A 21,312-nucleotide genomic window follows, 5' to 3' on the forward strand; every position below is an offset into this window, starting at 1 on the left:
TTTTTTTAGTGAAATGTGAGGAGAGGAAAGACAAAACATCTATGTCAGGAGGCCTCACCAGAGCGACGAAGGGACTGAGGAGTAAAAAGAATCCTACTCTCCGATATATATAATCCTAAGACTCAAAACATTTTTCTAGACTCAACAACGTCAGTGATTCGATCAAGCAGGGGGCTCCTAAGTCGGGGATGACTCTGATTACCAACTTGTAACACCCACGATGCGGCTATATCTCCCACGTGTTGAGGCACGACTTGGAGGCATAACCGCATGGTGGTTTTGTTGCTAGAAGGGTCATCTTCACACAATCCCATGTAATGAACAAGAATGGGATAAAGAGTTGGCTTACAATCGCCACTTCACACAATACATTAATTCATACATCATCAGAGTACACACATAGTCCGACTACGGACAAATCCAAATAAAAAAGAAGATAACCCAACTGCTAGATCCCGATCGTCCCGAACTGGGCACCACTACTGATCATCCGGAAAATAAACATAATAACGACCAAGGTCCCCGTCGAACTGCCATTTGAGCTCGGTTGCACCACCTGCACTGGGTTCATCGGCTCCTGCATCTGTTTGGTAGTAAACTGTGAGTCACGGGGAGTCAACAATCTCACAACCCGCGAGATCAAGACTATTTAAGCTTATGGGTAGGATGTGGTAATGAGGTGGAGCTGCAGCAAGCGCTAAGAAAATATGGTGGCTAACATACGCAAATAAGAGTGAGAAGAGAAGCAACGCAACGGTCGTGAAGCTAGAAGTGATCAAGAAGTGATCCTGAAACTACTTACGCACAACCATAACACAAGAACCGTGTTCACTTCCCGGACTCCGCCGGAAAGAGACCATCACAACTACACATGCGGTTGATGCATTTTAATTAAGTCAAGTGTCAAGTTCTCTACAACTGGACATTAACAAATTCCCATCTGCCACATAACCGCGGGCATGACTTTCGAAAGATAATACCCTGCAGGGGTGTCCCAACTTAGCCCATCACAAGCTCTCACGATCAGCGAAGGATATTCCTTCTGAAGGAAATATGCCCTAGAGGCAATAATAAAGTTATTATTTATTTCCTTATAATCATGATAAATGTTTATTATTCATGCTAGAATTGTATTAACCGGAAACATAATACATGTGTGAATACATAGACAAACAAAGTGTCACTAGTATGCCTCTACTTGACTAGCTCGTTAATCAAAGATGGTTGTGTTTCCTAACCATGAACAATGAGTTGTTATTTGATTAACGAGGTCACATCATTAGTTGAATGATCTGATTGACATGACCCATTCCATTAGCTTAGCACCCGATCGTTTAGTATGTTGCTATTGCTTTCTTCATGACTTATACATGTTCCTATGACTATGAGATTATGCAACTCCCGTTTACCGGAGGAACACTTTGGGTGCTACCAAACGTCACAACATAACTGGGTGATTATAAAGGAGCATTACAGGTGTCTCCAAAGGTAGATGTTGGGTTGGCGTATTTCGAGATTAGGATTTGTCACTCCGATTGTCGGAGAGGTATCTCTGGGCCCTCTCGGTAATGCACATCACATAAGCCTTGCAAGCATTGCAACTAATGAGTTAGTTGCGAGATGATGTATTACGGAACGAGTAAAGAGACTTGCCGGTAACGAAATTGAACTAGGTTACCGACGATCGAATCTCGGGCAAGTAACATACCGATGACAAAGGGAACAACGTATGTTGTTATGCGGTCTGACCGATAAAGATCTTCGTAGAATATGTAGGAGCCAATATGGGCATCCAGGTCCCGCTATTGTATATTGACCGGAGACATGTCTCGGTCATGTCTACATTGTTCTCGAACCCGTAGGGTCCGCACGCTTAAGGTTACGATGACAGTTATATTATGAGTTTATGCATTTTGATGTACCGAAGGTTGTTCGGAGTCCCGGATGTGATCACGGACATGACGAGGAGTCTCGAAATGGTCGAGACGTAAAGATTGATATATTGGAAGCCTATATTTGGATATCGGAAGTGTTCCGGGTGAAATCGGGATTTTACCGGAATACCGGGAGGGTTACCGGAACCCCCCGGGAGCTATATGGGCCATAGTGGGCCTTAGTGGAAAAGAGAAGGGGCTGCCCTAGATGGGCTGCGCGCCCCCCCTTCCCCTAGTCCTATTAGGACTAGGAGAGGTGGCCGGCCCCCTCCTCCTCTTTTCCCCTCCGAGGAATCCTAGTTGGACTAGGATTGGAGGGGGAATCCTACTCCCAGAGGGAGGAGGACTCTCCTGCGCCTCCTCCCTTGGCCGGCCAGCCTCCCCTCCTATCCTCCTTTATATACGGAGGCAGGGGGCACCTCTAGAGACACAAGTTGATCCACGTGATCTATTCCTTAGCCGTGTGCGGTGCCCCCTGCCACTATATACCTCGATAATACTGTAGCGGAGTTTAGGCGAAGCCCTGCTGCTGTAGTTCATCAAGATCGTCACCACGCCGTCGTGCTGACGGAACTCTTCCCCGACACTTTGCTGGATCGGAGTCCGGGGATCGTCATCGAGCTGAATGTGTGCTCGAACTCGGAGGTGCCGTAGTTTCGGTGCTTGATCGGTTGGATCGTGAAGACGTACGACTACTTCCTCTACGTCATGTCATCGCTTCCGCAGTCGGTCTGCGTTGGGTACGTAGACAGCACTCTCCCCCTTGTTGCTATGCATCACATGATCTTGCGTGAGCGTAGGAAATTTTTTGAAATTACTACGAAACCCAACACCTTCTCCCGGAAAGACCCGACCAGTCTCGAAATCCCGGTTACAAGACATTTCGACAATGGTAAAACAAGACCAGCAAGACCACCCGACTGTGCCGACAAATCCCGATAGGAGCTGCACATATCTCGTTCTCAGGGCACACCGGATAAGCTAAGCGTACAAGTACCAACGTAACCCAAGTTGCCAAGGGAGCGTCCCACACGGTGCTCTAGTTTGGACCAACACTCAGAGGACCACTGGCCCGGGGAGGGGGGTAAATAAAGATGACCCTTGAGTCTGCAGAACCCAAGGGAAAGAGGCTTAGGTGGCAAATGTTAAAACCAAGATTGGGTCTTGTTGGAGGAGTTTTATTGAAAGCGAACTGTCAAGGGGGTCCCATAACCCCAACCGTATAAGGAATGCAAAATCAAGGAACATAACACCGATATGATGGAAATTAGGGCGGCAAGAGTGGAACAAAACACCAAGCATAAGGCCGAGCCTTCCACCCTTTACCAAGTATATAGATGCATTAATTAAAATAAGAGATATTGTGATATCCCAACATAATCATGTTCCAAGACGGAACCAACTTCATCTTCACCTACAACTAGCAACGCTATAAGAAGGGTTGAGCAAAAGCGGTAACATAGCCAAACAACGGTTTGCTAGGAAGGTGGGTTAGAAGCTTGACATGGCAATATGGGACGCATGATAAACAAGTGGTAGGTAGCGCGACATAGCGATAGAGCGAACAACTAGCAAGCAAAGATAGAATTGATATCGAGGGTAATGGCATCTTGCCTGAAATCCCGCTAGGAAGAAGAACGAGTCCATGAAGTAGACGAACCAACGTAGTCGAACGAATCCTCACAATCGCAACGTAAGCGGAACTATCAAGGAGAAGCACAATTGGAAAGGTGCAAACAACATGGTAAACAACCATCACATCAACATGGCATAATGCACAATCAAGTATGATGCATGTACGGTTTAAATAGGCATGGCATGGCAAAGTGCAACAAACAACACTACAAATTAAGTGGAGCTCAATATGCAACGACTTACATATTGATGAAACACCACATTCAAGTTATTTAGTTCGCTCTCGGTTATGTACCCAACAATATTAAATGTTGTTAAACATGGCAAGAGGTGAAACATATATAAACTATCTATTTAGGCAAGTTTAAATGAGGCCGAAAACAACAAACAACAATTCTGGAAAATCCCCATATGCATATTTTGAATTTGATACTGTTATGCCTAAAACCATATTTTATCGTTGTTAAACATGCAAAGTAAGTGCAGCATGTTAAACTAGGCATTTTTCTACCCCATTTACATATAAAGAACATATAAATTGGAGCTACTGTTATTTAGTTATGAAATAAAACATTTTAACATGGCATTTAGAAAATTAAATGCAAACATCATTTTAAACATTTTTAACATGGATAAAAGTGGCATATTATGAAACTAGACAGAATTCTAAGCATTTTTCATATATAAAGCATTTTAAACCCATGCATGGTTGGTGATCTATTATATGCATGGACAACAGGGGGCAAACTGTAAACATGCAGTTTTCTGGATAATTGGACAAATTCGCAGCAGCAGAAAAAAATAACTACGGGCCGGATCTGACTGGCCCAACAGAGCAGAGGGGCTGGACGGCTGCTCACCCATGGGCTCGGCCCAGTCGGTGGTGAGGTGAGGCCGGAAGGGGGGCGCTGGGTCTTGCCGGCAGCAGGCCGGTTGCAGCACTGCGTGTGCGGTCGACCTGGTCAACCCACGGGCGACGCGCTGGCGTGGCTCGAGGCAGGGGGTTCGAAGTGAAGCATGCAGCAGCGGTTCGAGCAGAAAAACAGGGGAGCGGATGCAGCAGGACTTGGCGCGCGGGCGATGCTGGAAGCGGAGGAACGACGCAACGACGAGGGCGGCGCGCCGGCGTAGGTAGGGGAAGCAGCCGCGAAGCCTGGCGGCAGGTGAGGCACGGATCCGGGTGGCGGAGGTAGCAGGCCGGCGGCGACGGCTGCTGTTATAGAGAACCAAAGAGAGAGAGAGAGATCGGGAGTGAGTAGCGGCAGGAGGAAGAAAAAGAAAGAAGAAGGGAGGCGGGGCATGGCAAGGACCTGGCCCGGCAGGTCGCCGTCGAGGGCTGGAGACGCAGCAATGGGCGCACGGAGCTTGGACATGGCGAGGTCCCCATAGCGTCGGTGCTGTGAATAAGAAGCACAGAGAGGGAGACAGGCATGAGAGAAAGAGAGAGCTGAAGGGGAAGGATAAGAAGGGAAAGGAGAGGGGCACCGGGGCGGGGTCCTGGTGGATGCTGTTGCTCGCCGGCAACAGCCGGATCGGCGACAGGGTCGAGGTCCAGTGGTAGCGAGGTAGGACGGCCGCGGGGCAGCGAAGGCAGAGGCGGCAGCTGGTCTCGGGAGGAGCTCGCCTCCTTGGGTCGACGAGGAGAGCGAGGATGCTCAGCATGTGGCTGCAGGCGCGGTGGTTGGTCGGAGCGAGGTGGATCGAAGGGTGTGCTGGTTGGTGGGCTGGATCGGGAGGGGATCCCGAGGGGAAGATTTGGTTGGCGAAGGGACAAGCTCCCGAGGAACATGGGTGGCGGCGGCGGGAGGATTAGATGGATCGATGGAACAGGGCTAGGGTTAGGCTGCTACTTATAGCATTGGATTTTTGGTTAGGGCTATTTTGGAACCTTCGATTAAAATCGAACGGTCGAGAAGAAATAGCTTAGGAGAGTCCGACGAGAAATCGATGATGATTTAGGGATGTTTGGGGATGATCCGGATCCAATGATGATGACTGCCCGAGTCGGGTCCGGGTAAGTTTTCAGACTATGTTGCGAGAGGTCTGTGCACTGTGCAGAGAGAGATAAGACCAATGTGTGCAAGTGTGTGGTTGGTCTTGGAACGGACAACGAAAACAACAGAGAGACGCAGCAACTACGAACGGACTAAGAGTTCTATGAAAACATGCTGATGCAAAGCGGATGATGCGATGATGAATGCAACAAACAAAACAAATCACACGACGAATCTCAGAATCTATGGAAGACATCTGGAGCATCGGTCTCGAGGCGTCACACTAAGAGCTTATATAGTAATGTATATGTTCCATGAAATAAAGCACAACCACTGAGAGTATGGTGTTGAGAGCTAGAAGATTTTAGAAGTGCATTGATTGAGAATTAGCAAATAGGTCTCTGATATGGACATATATATTGCATTATTGCTACAAAGATCTAGCCCATGGTTACTTGTGTTGTAAATTCCCATGCCAAAAGAATTATGTGTGGTCATCCTCCTACCGCACATGCTGCTGGTTTGCGATTTCCCGTCTATAGGCTATAATTGACTACACTTTACTCTGGTTTCTTTTCTGGATACATTGATTAAATGCTTTCTACGCGATGGTCTCCACTTCCTCTTACTCTTTTATATATAGTTTATTTGTAAGGCATGCCCCTTTATCTTGTATTTGAACTAACAACCTTGGTCCTCCAAAATGCAACTGCATGAATTTGGATTTGTCCATCAAGCTTTAGAAGGTTTTTCTTGAGCTGTATGTACTAATTGAGCATCAAACTGAAGAACTGATTCACAATGCAAAGTTGCATATGCCATGGTCATGCATATTCTTTCAAAGAAAAGCAGTAGCTAGTCAAAGCGAAGGGTTGACTTGATGACTGCTTGCTTGAATTTCATTTTCTTTGATTTTCTTTGTTTGCAATCCATACTTAATCTTCAAAAAAAGGAGACTGATAGGTTTAGACAATTCTATGTCTAATTGGTAGGTTAGTAGACTTATATTGAACTAAAACCACGAAACATATTTTGGGATGGAGGGAGTAGTAGTTGTCTGCTTCAAGTGACTATGGTGCATGGTTATGGTTTCTTTTTGAAGGTAATATTCTACCCATTCCAGTAGTATGCAGCTGGTATTTTTGCATCGCCAATCCTATGGTTCTTTGTTACCAAAAACATATTTGGTGGAGCTGTTATGGTTTTTACATTCTACTCCAATTCACATTCTTATGCATATTCCTCCTACTTATGCTTCATATAATTGTCTTGATACGCTCAATATTCATAGATTGTACTGAGTTTTCTATCTGAATGTTTATATATTTATGTGTATACATGAATAAATAGTCAGACTCAACTTGAAAAACTCCCTTAACACTACTTTATGGAGCACCTCTATTTTATATGAAATGCTCAATTAAGCTCTAATGTCAATTTACACTTCTGTAACAAGTTGGAAATAAATGAGAGATGCTCAACAAATATTGGTCGAGCGGATTCTTATGAATGGGCAAAGTTAGGACTCTCATGGAATTAATTAGGATAGTTCATATTACTTTGTTTGTAGTTTCCTAGCTGTAAGGTTTTGTTGCTCTAGAATACCCATTTTAGTAGTTTGTTCAGAAAGACAGAATAACCTTGCTTAGATTTGTAGTCAACTGACTGTATGTTAACCCAGATCCCCCTTCTCTCGAAGGCATGTTGAGTTCATTTATCCTACTAATCAATTAGAACAAGTTGAGCCAATCCTACTAATTAGTTAGGACAATTTGAGCCAATATAGGTGTTATCTGTTCTTGTTTGCGTTTTCTTTTGTTGATATTCGTGCCTAACCACACCAAACTTTTCTACACCTTTACTTATAATGTGGATAAATAAACCATAAATTTCATAATTCAATTTCCTTTCTTTGGGGAAATAACAAAAAAAAATGATGTGTTAAGCTTTTGGTGAGTCAGTCTCCGGTAGTCTTGTAACATCCCATTGTTTGGTATGGTAGATACTAAACTTATGTTGTATGTGTACTCAATGTCGATTTGTTCATTTGCAGGGGTTTTGGATCCTAAGGGGCAGAGATGCAGTCCACCAGAGCTATTGGGAAGAGGAAAAGATGGTTAAGCTCCTATTCCTCTTCTATGTTCATTTAGCAGATGAAAAAATTAGGAAAAGGATTAGAAAGAGTATCTGCAGATCTATGGTTGTGCTCTCAGTCTCATGATTTATGCTATAGCAAGTATCTTTCATGTGCATATCCTATGTGTTGGGGAACGTAGTAATTTCAAAAAAATTCCTACGCACATGCAAGATCATGGTGATGCATAGCAACGATAAGGGAGAGTGTGTCCACATACCCTCGTAGACCGTAAGCGGAAGCGTTAGCACAACGCGGTTGATGTAGTCGTACGTCTTCACGATCCAACCGATCAAGCACCGAACGTACGGCACCTCCGAGTTCTGCACACGTTCAGCTCGATGACGTCCCTCGAACTCTGATCTAGCCGAGTGTTGAGGGAGAGTTACGTCAGCACGACAGCGTGATGACGATGATGATGTTCTACCGACGCAGGGCTTCGCCTAAGCACCGCTACGATATTATCGAGGTGGATTATGGTGGAGGGGGCACCGCACACGGCTAAAAGATCAATTATCAATTATGTGTCCAGAGGTGCTCCCCTGCCCCCGTATATAAAGGAGTAGAGGAGGAGGAGGCAGCCGTCCAGGGGAGGCGCGCCAAGGGGGAGTCCTACTCCCACTACGAGTAGGGCTCCTCCTATTCCTAGTAGGAGTAGGAGAGGGGGAAGGAAAGGGAGAGGAGGAGAGGGGTCCGGCCCCCTTGCCCTAAACCAATTCGGTTTGGGCCTTGGGAGGGCGCGCCCCACACTCCCCTTGCTGCCCTCTATTTCCACTAAGGCCCATGTAGACCCATTAAGCCCCCGGGGGGGGGGGGGTCCGGTAACCCCCGGTACTCCGGTAAAATCCCGATTTCACCCGGAAAACTTCCGTTATCCAAATATAGGCTTCCAATATATCAATCTTCATGTATAGACCATTTTGAGACTCCTCGTCATGTCCATGATCACATCCGGGACTCCGAACAACCTTCGGTACATCAAAACATATAAACTCATAATAATTGTCATCGAAACGTTAAGCATGCAGACCCTACAGGTTCGAGACCTATGTAGACATGTCTCCGACCAATAACCAATAGCGGAACCTGGATGCTCATATTGGCTCCTACATATTCTACGAAGATCGTTATCGGTCAAACCGCATAACAACATACGTTGTTCCCTTTGTCATCGGTATGTTACTTGCCCGAGATTCGATCGTCGATATCTCAATACCTAGTTCAATCTAGTTACCGGCAAGTCTCTTTACTCGTTCCGTAATACATCATTTCGCAACTAACTCATTAGTTGCAATGCCTGCAAGGCTTATAGTGATGTGCATTACCGAGTGGGCCCAGAGATACCTCTCCGACAATCGAAGTGACAAATCCTAATCTCGAAATACGCCAACCCAACAAGTACCTTTGGAGACACCTGTAGAGCACCTTTATAATCACCCAGTTACGTTGTGACGTTTGGTAGCACACAAAGTGTTCCTCCGGTAAACGGGAGTTGCATAATCTCATAGTTATAGGAACATGTATAAGTCATGAAGAAAGCAATAGCAGAATACTAAACGATCGTGTGCTAAGCTAACGGAATGGGTCAAGTCAATCACATCATTCTCCTAATGATGTGATCTCATTAATCAAATGACAACTCATGTCTATGGCTAGGAAACATAACCATCTCTGATCAACGAGCTAGTCAAGTAGAGGCATACTAGTGACACTCTGTTTGTCTATGTATTCACACATGTATCATGTTTCCGGTTAATACAATTCTAGCATGAATAATAAACATTTATCATGATATAAGGAAATAAATAATAACTTTATTATTGCCTCTAGGGCATATTTCCTTCAGTCTCCCACTTGCACTAGAGTCAATAATCTAGATCACATCGCCATGTGATTTAACATTAATAGTTCACATCACCATGTGATTAACACCCATAGTTCACATCGTCATGTGACCAACACCCAAAGGGTTTACTAGAGTCAATTATCTAGTTCACGTCGCTATGTGATTAACACCCAAACAATACTAAGGTGTGATCATGTTTTGCTTGTGAGAGAAGTTTAGTCAACGGGTCTGCTACATTCAGATCCGAATGTATTTGCAAATTTCTATGTCAACAATGCTCTTGCACGGAGCTACTCTAGCTAATTGCTCCCACTTTTAATATGTATCCAGATTGAGACTTAGAGTCATCTGGATCAGTGTCAAAACTTGCATCGACGTAACCTTTTACGACGAACCTTTTTGTCACCTCCATAATCGAGAAACATATCCTTATTCCACCAAGGATAATTTTGACCGCTGCCCAGTGATCTACTCCTAAATCACTATTGTACTCCCTTGCCAAAATCAGTGTAAGGTATACAATAGTTCTGGTACACAGCATGGCATACTTTTATAGAACCTATGTCTGAGGCATAGGGAATGACTTTCATTCTCTTTCTATCTTCTGCCGTGGTCGGGCTTTGAGTCTTACTCAATTTCACACCTTGTAACACAGGCAAGAACTCTTTCTTTGACTGTTCCATTTTGAACTACTTCAAAATCTTGTCAAGGTATGTACTCATTGAAAAAGCTTATCAAGCGTCTTGATCTATCTCTATAGATCTTGATGCTCAATATGTAAGCAGCTTTACCGAGGTTTTTTTGTTGAAAAATTCCTTTCAAACACTCCTTTATGCTTTGCAGAATAATTCTACATTATTTCTGATCAACAATATGTCATTCACATATACTTATCAGAAATGTTGTAGTGCTCCCACTCACTTTCTTGTAAATACAGGCTTCACCGCAAGTCTGTATAAAACTATATGCTTTGATCAACTTATCAAAGCGTATATTCCAACTCCGAGATGCTTGCACCAGTCCATAGATGGATCGCTGGAGCTTTGCACACTTCGTTAGCACCTTTAGGATCGACAAAACCTTCTGGTTGCATCATATACAACTCTTCTTTAATAAATCCATTTAGGAATGCAATTTTGTTTATCCATTTGCCAGATTTCATAAAATGCGGCAATTGCTAACATGATTCAGACAGACTTAAGCATAGATACGAGCGAGAAACTCTCATCGTAGTTAACACCTTGAACTTGTCGAAAACCTTTTTGCGACAATTCTACCTTTGTAGATAGTAACACTACTGTCAGCGTCCATCTTCCTCTTGAAGATCCATTTAATCTTAATGGCTCACCAATCATCGAGCAAGTCAATCAAAGTCCATACTTTGCTCTCATACATGGATCCCATCTCAGATTTCATGGCCTCAAGCCATTTTGCGGAATCTGGGCTCATCATTGCTTCCTCATAGTTCGTAGGTTCGTCATGGTCTCGTAACATGACCTCCAGAACAGGATTACCGTACCACTCTGGTGCGGATCTTACTCTGGTTGACCTACGAGGTTCAGTAACAACTTGATATGAAGTTTCATGATCATCATCATTAACTTCCTCACTCATTGGTATAGACGTCACAGGAACCGTTTTCTATGATGAAGTACTTTCCAATAAGGGAGCAGGTACAGTTACCTCATCAAGTTCTACTTTCCTCCCACTCACTTCTTTTGAGAGATACTCCTTCTCTAGAAAGGATCCAAACTTAGCAACAAAAGTCTTGCCTTCGGATCTGTGATAGAAAGTGTACCCAACAGTCTCTTTTGGGTATCCTATGAAGACACATTTCTCCAATTTGGGTTCGAGCTTATCAGGTTGAAGCTTTTTCACATAAGCATCGCAGCACCAAACTTTGAGAAACGACAACTTTGGTTTCTTGCCAAACCACAGTTCATAAGGCGTCGTCTCAACAGATTTTAGATGGTGCCCTATTTAACGTGAATGCAGCTGTCTCTAATGCATAACCCCAAAACGATAGTGGTAAATCGGTAAGAGACATCATAGATTGCACTATATCCAATAAAGTACGGTTATGACGTTCGGACACACCATAATGCTGTGGTGTTCCAGGTGGCATGACTTTGTGAAACTATTCCACATTGTTTTAATTCAAGGCCAAACTCGTAACTCAAATATTCTTCTCCACGATTAGATCATAGAAACTTTATTTTCTTGTTACGATGATTTTCCACTTCACTCTAAAATTATATGAACTTTTCAAATGTTTTAGACTTGTGTTTCATTAAGTAGATATACCCATATCTGCTCAAATCATCTGTGAAGGTCAAAAAATAACGATACCTGCCGCGAGCCTCAACACTCATTGGATTGCATACATCAGTATGTATTATTTCCAATAAGTCAGTTGCTCGCTCCATTGTTCCGGAGAACGGAGTCTTAGTCATCTTGCCCATAAGGCACAGTTGCAAGCATCAAGTGATTTCAAAATCCCATCAGCATGGAGTTTCTTCATGCTCTTTACACCAATATGACCTAAACGGCAGTGCCACAAATAAGTTGCACTATCATTATTAACTTTGCATCTTTTGGCTTCAATATTATGAATATGTGTATCACTACGATTGAGATCCAACTCCGTTTTATTGGGTGTATGACCATAGAAGGTTTTATTCATGTAAACAGAACAACAATTATTCTCTAATTTAAATGAATAATCGTATTGCAAAAAACATGATCAAATCATATTCATGCTCAACGCAAACACCAAATAACACTTATTTAGTTTCAACACTAATCTCGAAAGTATAGGGAGTGTGCGATGATGATCATATCAATCTTGGAACCACTTCCAATACACATCGTCACTTCACCCTTAACTAGTTTCTGTTTATTCTGCAACTCCCTTTTCGAGTTACTACTCTTAGCAACTGAACCAGTATCAAATACCGAGGGGTTGCCATAAACACTAGTAAGTACACATCAATAACATGTATATCAAATATACCTTTGTTCACTTTGCAATCCTTCTTATCCGCCAAATATTTGGGGTAGTTCCGCATCCAGTGACCAGTCCCTTTGCAGTAGAAGCACTCAGTTTCAGGCTTAGGTCCAGACTTGGGCTTTTTCACTTGAGCAGCAACTTGCTTGTCGTTCTTCTTGAAGTTACCCTTTCTTCCCTTTGCCCTTTTCTTGAAACTAGTGGTCTTTGTCAACCATCAACACTTGATGTTTTTCTTGATTTCTACCTTCGCCGATTTTAGCATCGCGAAGAGCTCGGGAATTACTTTCATCATCCCTTGCATATTATAGGTCATCACAAAGTTCTACTAACTTGGTGATGGTGACTAGAGAATTCTGTCAATCACTATTTTATCTGGAAGATTAACTCCCACTTGATTCAAGCAGTTGTAGTACCCAGACAATCTAAGCACATGCTCACTGGTGAGCTATTCTCCTCCATCTTTTTGGCAAAGTACTGTCAGAGGTCTCATACCTCTCGACACGGGCATGAGTGTGAAATACCGATTTCAACTCTTGGAACATCTTATATGCTCTATGGCGTTCAAAACATTTTTGAAGTCCCGGTAATAAGCCGTAAATCATGGTGCACTTAACTATCAAGTAGTCATCATACCGAGCTTTTGTCAAAACGTTCATAAAGTCTGCATCTGCTCCTGCAATAGGTCTGTCACCTAGCGGTGCATCAAGGACATAATTCTTCTGCGCAGCAATGAGGATAAACCTCAGATCACGGATCCAATCCGCATCATTGCTACTAACATCTTTCAACTTAGTTTTCTCTAGGAACATATCAAAACATAAACGGCGAGCAACAACGCGAGCTATTGATCTACAACATAGATATGCTAATACTATCAGGACTAAGTTCATGATAAATTTAAGTTCAATTAATCATATTACTTAAGAACTCCCACTTAGATTGACATCCCTCTAATCCTCTAAGTGATCACATGATCCATATCAACTAAACCATGTCCGATCATCACGTGAGATGGAGTGGTTTCAATGGTGAACATCACTATGTTGATCATATCTACTATATGATTCACGCTCGACCTTTCGGTCTCAGTGTTCCGAGGCCATATCTGTTATATGCTAGGCTCGCCAAGTTTAACCTGAGTATTCTGCGTGTGCAACTGTTTTGCACCCGTTGTATTTGAACGTAGAGCCTATCACACCCGATCATCACGTGGTGTCTCAGCACGAAGAACTTTCGCAACGGTGCATACTCAGGGAAAACACTTCTACTTTGATAATTTAGTGAGAGATCATCTTATAATGCTACCGTCGTTCTAAGCAGAATAAGATGCATAAAAGATAAACATCACATGCAATCAATATAAGCGATATGATATGGCCATCATCATCTTGTGCTTGTGATCTCCATCTCCGAAGCACCGTCATGATCACCATCATCACCGGCGCGACACCTTGATCTCCATCGTAGCATCGTTGTCGTCTCGCCAATTTATGCTTCCACGACTATCGCTACCTCTTAGTGATAAAGTAAAGCATTACAGCGCGATTGCATTGCATACAATAAAGCGACAACCATATGGCTCCCGCCAGTTGCCGATAACTCGGTTACAAAACATGATCATCTCATACAATAAAATATAGCATCATGCCTTGACCATATCACATCACAACATGCCCTGCAAAAACAAGTTAGACGTCCTCTACTTTGTTGTTGCAAGTTTTACGTGGCTGCTACGGGCTGAGCAAGAACCGTTCTTACCTACGCATCAAAACCACAACGATAGTTTGTCAAGTTAGTGTTTTTTAACCTTCGCAAGGACCGGGCGTAGCCACACTCGAATCAACTAAAGTGAGAGATACAGACACCCGCCAGTCACCTTTAAGCAACAAGTGCTCGCAGCGGTGAAACCAGTCTCGCGTAAGCGTACGCGTAATGTCGGTCCAGGCCGCTTCATCTCACAATACCGCTGAACCAAAGTATGACATGCTGGTAAGCAGTATGACTTATATCGCCCACAACTCACTTGTGTTCTACTCGTGCACATTACATCAACGCATAAAACCAGGCTCGGATGCCACTGTTGGGGAACATAGTAATTTCAAAAAAATTCCTACACACATGCAAGATCATGGTGAAGCATAGCAACGAGAAGGGAGAGTGTGTTCACGTACCCTCGCAGACCGTAAGCGGAAGCGTTAGCACAACGCGGTTGATGTAGTCATATGTCTTCACGATCCGACCGATCAAGCATCGAACGTACGGCACCTCCGAGTTCTGCACACGTTCAGCTCGATGACGTCCCTCGAACTCTGATCCAGCCGAGTGTTGAGGGAGAGTTACGTCAGCACGACGGCGTGGTGACGATGATGATGTTCTACCGACGCAGGGCTTCGCCTAAGCACCGCTACGATATTATCGAGGTGGATTATGGTGGAGGGGGGCACCGCACACGGCTAAAAGATCAATTATCAATTGTGTGTCCAGAGGTGCCCCCTACCCCCGTATATAAAGGAGTAGACGAGGAGGAGGCATCCGTCCAGGGGAGGTGCGCCAAGGGGGAGTCCTACTCCCACTAGGAGTAGGGCTCCTCCTATTCCTAGTAGGAGTAGGAGAGGGGGAAGGAAAGGGAGAGGAGGAGAGGGGGCCGGCCCCTTGCCCTAAACCAATTCGGTTTGGGCCTTGGGGGCGCGCGTCCCACACTCCCCTTGCTGCCCTCTATTTCCACTAAGGCCCATGTAGGCCCATTAAGCCCCCCCCCTCGGGGGGGGGGGGGGGGGTTCCGGTAACCCACGGTACTCTGGTAAAATCCCGATTTCACCCGGAACACTTCCGTTATCCAAATATAGGCTTCCAATATATCAATCTTCATGTCTCGACCATTTCGAGACTCCTCGTCAGGTCCATGATCACATCCTGGACTCCGAAACAACCTTCGGTACATCAAAACATATAAACTCATAATAACTGTCATCAAACGTTAAGCGTGCAGACCCTACGGGTTCGAGAACTATGTAGACATGACCGAGACATGTCTCCGGTCAATAACCAATAGCGGAACCTAGATGCTCATATTGGCTCCTACATATTCTATGAAGATCTTTATCGGTCAAACCGCATAACAACATACGTTGTTCCCTTTGTCATCGGTATGTTACTTGCCCGAGATTCGATCGTCGGTATCTCAATACCTAGTTCAATCTCATTACCGGCAAGTCTCTTTACTCGTTCCGTAGTACATCATCCCGCAACTAACTCATTAGTTTCAATGCTTGCAAGGCTTATAGTGATGTGCATTACCGAGTGGGCCTAGAGATACCTCTCTGACAATCGGAGTGACAAATCCTAATCTGGAAATACGTCAACCCAACAAGTACCTTTGGAGACACATGTAGAGCACCTTTATAATCACCCAATTACGTTGTGACGTTTGGTAGCACACAAAGTGTTCCTCCGGTAAACGGGAGTTGCATAATCTCATAGTTATAGGAACATGTATAAGTCATGAAGAAAGCAATAGCAGAATACTAAACGATCGTGTGCTAAGCTAACGGAATGGGCCAAGTCAATCACATCATTCTCCTAATGATGTGATCCCGTTAATCAAATGACAACTCATGTCTATGGCTAGGAAACATAACCATCTTTGATCAACGAGCTAGTCAAGTAGAGGCATACTAGTGACACTCTGTTTGTCTATGTATTCACACATGTATCATGTTTCCGGTTAATACAATTCTAGCATGAATAATAAACATTTATCATGATATAAGGAAATAAATAATAACTTTATTATTGACTTAGGGCATATTTCCTTCACTATGTTAGTGAATCACCCGCTATGTGGACTAGGTTTAGGCAGCGTGCGGCAAGCTACACTCCGTACCTGTTAATGTAATTCTTAACATTTGGGCAACGTATGCTGAGAAGGGAAAATGTCGGTGCTCTTAAAATACACCTCTGCTAAGATGGACATATGAGTCACTTGTGCACCTGCTCAATGATGCCTTTAAAAGTAATCACACTTGCTTTATTTTTCTTTCTACACATAGCTACCAATTTTTCTTTATGTAGATAACCTGAAGGCATATGTTATGTCGGATGGCAGCAGTTCGTATGCTGAAATTATTTTTTCTCTTCCTTTTCTTCCATTATTTTCATGTGTGTCAATCAGAGGAATTAGATTTTATAGTTATGCTTACTAATTAACTAGAACAAGTTGAGCCAATATTTAGACGTAGGAGTCAACATGAATAGTTTTATGAGTAATGCTTATAGTTTAATGTCAACTACTTTTACTGATGTCTTATGTTTTATATAGGTTGTGACCGTAATTGTGAGCCTTATGGGAGGCAACTCACTGGATAAATATAATGGAGCCTGAGTGGTGAATTTGGTAGCTTTCAAAATGGGCCTTACTCTGTGGCTTTTCCTTCCACGACAACATGGTATACGAGTCGGCATGACGCTGTGTAAGGTACTGATGATCTCTGGCGTGCGATATTATGTGATTCTAACATCGATGTCTCCCTTGGCAAGCATAACAATGTGTGCTGATTGACTGGAAGTCAAGGTTCTGGTCGATTTATTAATATCACTGGATTTCCTTATATTTTCCTTTGTGCATCTATCCTGCGAGTTATTGTTCATGAACCCCCATTCTTATGCTGAAGGAAAAACATGTGAATGATTTTGTAGGAGTTTCGGGTACTATGAGCATCTCAAGGTTCACACCACAACAACTGTCGGAGCAGGCATTCACCTCAATGCAGGGAACATATGGTCGGTAACTATCTTCTCCCGTTTAATTAGCCTTTGCTGCTCCATTTTAAATCTCCTCCCGCTTGAAAGTCTTTTGTTCCTTTCTTTCTTCTTGCTGAGTACTTCATGGCCTGGTTGTGTTTGACCCCTTCATGGTCCTGACCGGTGTGCCGCCCCGTGAGAGCCAACATGAACAATAGGAAGTAGAGAGGGAGGTGGGGAGGACTTATGTACAGATGATTAGGGGGTCATAGATTTGTGTAGCAGGCTAACATGGCTAATCCTGTGTCTGCTGCACAAATAGATTGAGTGGTATTTCGTTTTTTCTCCAACTAACAATTTTTTTGTTATATCATTTTGAATACCCAGCCAAGCAACATTTCATTCATGTGAAACTCAACATTTGATAGTTCAAATACAAGATAAAGGGGCATGCCTTACAAATAAACTATATATAAAGAGTAAGAGGCAGTGGAGACCACCGCGTAGAAAGCATTTAATCAATATAGACCGTCGGGTTGTACCACTAGTAGAAAACAGGGCTATGGTCCAGGCCGGCTCAGCCCATTAGTCCCGGTTCAATGTAGAACCGGGACTAATGTGGGCATTGGTCCCGGTTCGTGAGCCCAGGGGGCCGGCCGGGCCACGTGGGCCATTGGTCCCGGTTCGCCTGGACCTTTTGGTCCCGGTTGGTGGGACGAACCGGGACCAATGGGCCTCGCTGCTGGCCCACCACCATTGGTCCCGGTTGGTGGCCTGAACCGGGACCAAAGGCTCCCCTTTAGTCCCGGTTCTTGCCACAAACCGGGACCAATGAGGTGCCTATATATACCCTCGCCCGCGAGCAGAGCACTCCAGTGCTCTGTTTTTCTCTGGCCGGTGAGGGCAGGGGTTTGTGGTGCTCTAGCTCACCTCCTATGCACATGAGGTGTTCGATGGAATGCCCGAGCCACACTACTTAAACTTTCTCCTCTCGAAGCTCGACCTCCAAGCTCCATTTTCCTCGAGATTTGTCTAGATTTAGCGGTCCGTCACGCCCCGTCCCCGTCTTCACCGCCGTCGATCACCCGCGCTGATCTCATCACCGACACCACCTTGGTGAGCCTCTTGTTCTTATCTTCTTTCTGAAAGGAAAAATATTCTTACTTGTCTGTTTAGATAGATACTTGTATCATTTTCTTACATTTATTATTGCATCTTATATAGTGTGATGGTTTTGGTATCCGCCCCCGTCGGCCCTCGTCCTGTCTATGATTCGGATTTGGTATGTATATTATCTTCATAACTATTGGTTCATTTATTGTTTATGAAAATTATGCCGACCAACGTGACATAGATTTTATTTATCTAGGATGTATGTGAATCGGAAATGCCAACCAACCCTATTGTCGAGAGGTTAAATTTAGTTGAAGAAGAAAACAATTTGTTGAAGGAAAAAATAAAAAAATTGAGAAGGAGAAGATGATATTGGAGTTGCATGTTGCGGATGTCGTCGATGATCACAAGATCAAGATGGATGCAATGCGCTTGAAGATTAGAAAGATTAGAAAATATGCCATTGATACCGAGGCTTGGTATCATTATGCCGTTGGATCAATTGTTACCTTGGTTGCGATTATGATCGCATTTGTTTTCGCATTAAAATGTTTTACATAGTTTCAATGTATGGTTTAATTAATTAGATGCTCTGGAGAGCTATATGTTGTTAGATGAGAACTATGTATGCACTTTGGTTTTAATGTGATGATGAACTTCTATTAATTTGGACACTTAATTATATATAATGCACGCAGATGAACCGGCAATGGATGTACGGTGACAGACACACCCGCGAGTACATTAAGGGCGTGCATGAGTTTCTCGATGCGGCTGAGGCAAACAAGCAGAATGGTTTTATGTGTTGTCCATGCACTGAATGTGGGAATACGAGGTCTTACTCTAACCGGAAAATCCTTCACTCCCACCTGCTTTACAAGGGTTTCATGCCACACTATAATGTTTGGACGAGGCACGGAGAAATAGGGGTTATGATGGAAGACGGCGAAGAAGAAGAGTACGATGACAACTATGTGCCCCCTGAATACGGTGATGCTGCAACGGGGGGAGCTGGTGAAGATCAAGAGGAACCAGACGATGTGCCCAATGATGCTGCCACGGGTGAAGCTGCTAAAGATCAAGAGGAACCAGACGATGTGCCCGATGATGATGATCTCCGCCGGGTCATTGTCGATGCAAGGACGCAATGCATTAGTCAAAAGGAGAAGCTGAAGTTCGATCGCATGTTAGAGGATCACAAAAAAGGGTTATACCCCAATTGCGAAGATGGCAACACAAAGCTCGGTACCGTACTGGAATTGCTGCAGTGGAAGGCGGAGAATGCTGTGGCTGACAAAGGATTTGAGAAGCTACTGAAAATATTGAAGAAGAAGCTTCCAAACGATAACGAATTGCCCGACAGTACATACGCAGCAAAGAAGGTCGTATGCCCTCTAGGATTGGAGGTGGAGAAGATACATGCATGCCCTAATGACTGCATCCTCTACCGCGGTGCATACAAGGATCTGAACGCATGCCCGGTATGCGGTGCGTTGCGGTATAAGATCAGACGAGATGACCCTGGTGATGTTGACGGCGAGCCCCTCAGGAAGAGGGTTCCTGCGAAGGTGATGTGGTATGCTCCTATAATACCACGATTGAAACGTCTGTTCAGAAACGAAGAGCATGCCAAGTTGATGCGATGGCACAGTGAGAACCGAAAGAAAGATGGGAAGTTGAGAGCACCCGCTGACGGGTCGCAGTGGAGAAAAATCGAGAGAAAGTACTGGGATGAGTTTGCAAAGGACCCAAGGAATGTATGGTTTGCTTTAAGCGCGGATGGCATTAATCCTTTCGGGGAGCAGAGCAGCAATCACAGCACCTGGCCCGTGACTCTATGTATGTATAACCTTCCTCCTTGGATGTGCATGAAGCGGAAGTTCATTATGATGCCAGTTCTCATCCAAGGCCCTAAGCAACCCGGCAACGAAATTGATGTGTACCTAAGGCCATTAGTTGGAGAACTTTTACAGCTGTGGAATGGAAACGGTGTACGTACGTGGGATGAGCACAGACAGGAGGAATTTAACCTTAAGGCGTTGCTGTTCGTGACCATCAACGATTGGCCTGCTCTCAGTAACCTTTCAGGACAGACAAACAAAGGATACCACGCATGCACGCACTGTTTAGATGACACTGAAAGTATATACCTGGACAAATGCAGGAAGAATGTGTACCTGGGCCATCGTCGATTTCTTCCGACCAACCATCAATGTCGAAAGAAAGGCAAGCATTTCAAAGGCGAGGCAGATCACCGGAAGAAGCCCGCCATGCGCACCGGTGTTCACGTGCTTGCTATGGTCAATGATTTACACTACGTAATCTTTGGAAAGGGTCCCGGTGGACTAGCTGTTCCGAATGACGCTGAGGGACACGCACCCATGTGGAAGAAGAAATCTATATTTTGGGACCTACCCTACTGGAAAGACCTAGAGGTCCGCTCCTCAATCGACGTGATGCACGTGACGAAGAACCTTTGCGTGAACCTGCTAGGCTTCTTGGGCGTGTATGGGAAGACAAAAGATACACCCGAGGCACGAGAGGACCTGCAACGTTTGCACGAAAAAGACGGCATGCCTCCGAAGCAGTATAAAGGTCCTGCCAGCTACGCTCTTACGAAAGAAGAGAAAGAAATCTTCTTTGAATGCCTGCTCAGTATGAAGGTCACGACTGGCTTCTCGTCGAATATAAAGGGAATAATAAATATGCCAGAGAAAAAGTTTCAGAACCTAAAGTCTCATGACTGCCACGTGATTATGACACAACTGCTTCTGGTTGCATTGAGGGGGCTTCTACCGGAAAACGTTCGATTAGCCATTGTGAAGCTATGTGCATTTCTCAATGCAATCTCTCAGAAGGTGATCGATCCAGAAATCGTACCAAGGCTAAGGAGTGATGTGGCGCAA

General features: G+C 44.3%; 1 long non-coding RNA gene across 1 annotated transcript; it reads right to left on the minus strand.

Annotated features, from left to right (window-relative positions):
• Positions 1 to 183: 183 nt before the first annotated feature.
• On the minus strand, positions 184 to 5,388 carry LOC147986336 (uncharacterized). Its single transcript, XR_015617210.1, has 4 exons — positions 4,880 to 5,388; positions 4,430 to 4,782; positions 3,549 to 3,637; positions 184 to 583 (listed from the first exon to the last, which is right to left on the minus strand). It is a non-coding gene; the product is annotated as an uncharacterized LOC147986336 (long non-coding RNA).
• Between the last annotated feature and the right edge of the window lie 15,924 nt (positions 5,389 to 21,312).

The sequence above is a fragment of the Triticum urartu genome, chromosome 2A, assembly GCF_056163025.1.
Source record: "Triticum urartu cultivar PI428250 chromosome 2A, HENAU_Tu73, whole genome shotgun sequence".
NCBI classification, from domain to species: domain Eukaryota; kingdom Viridiplantae; phylum Streptophyta; class Magnoliopsida; order Poales; family Poaceae; genus Triticum; species Triticum urartu.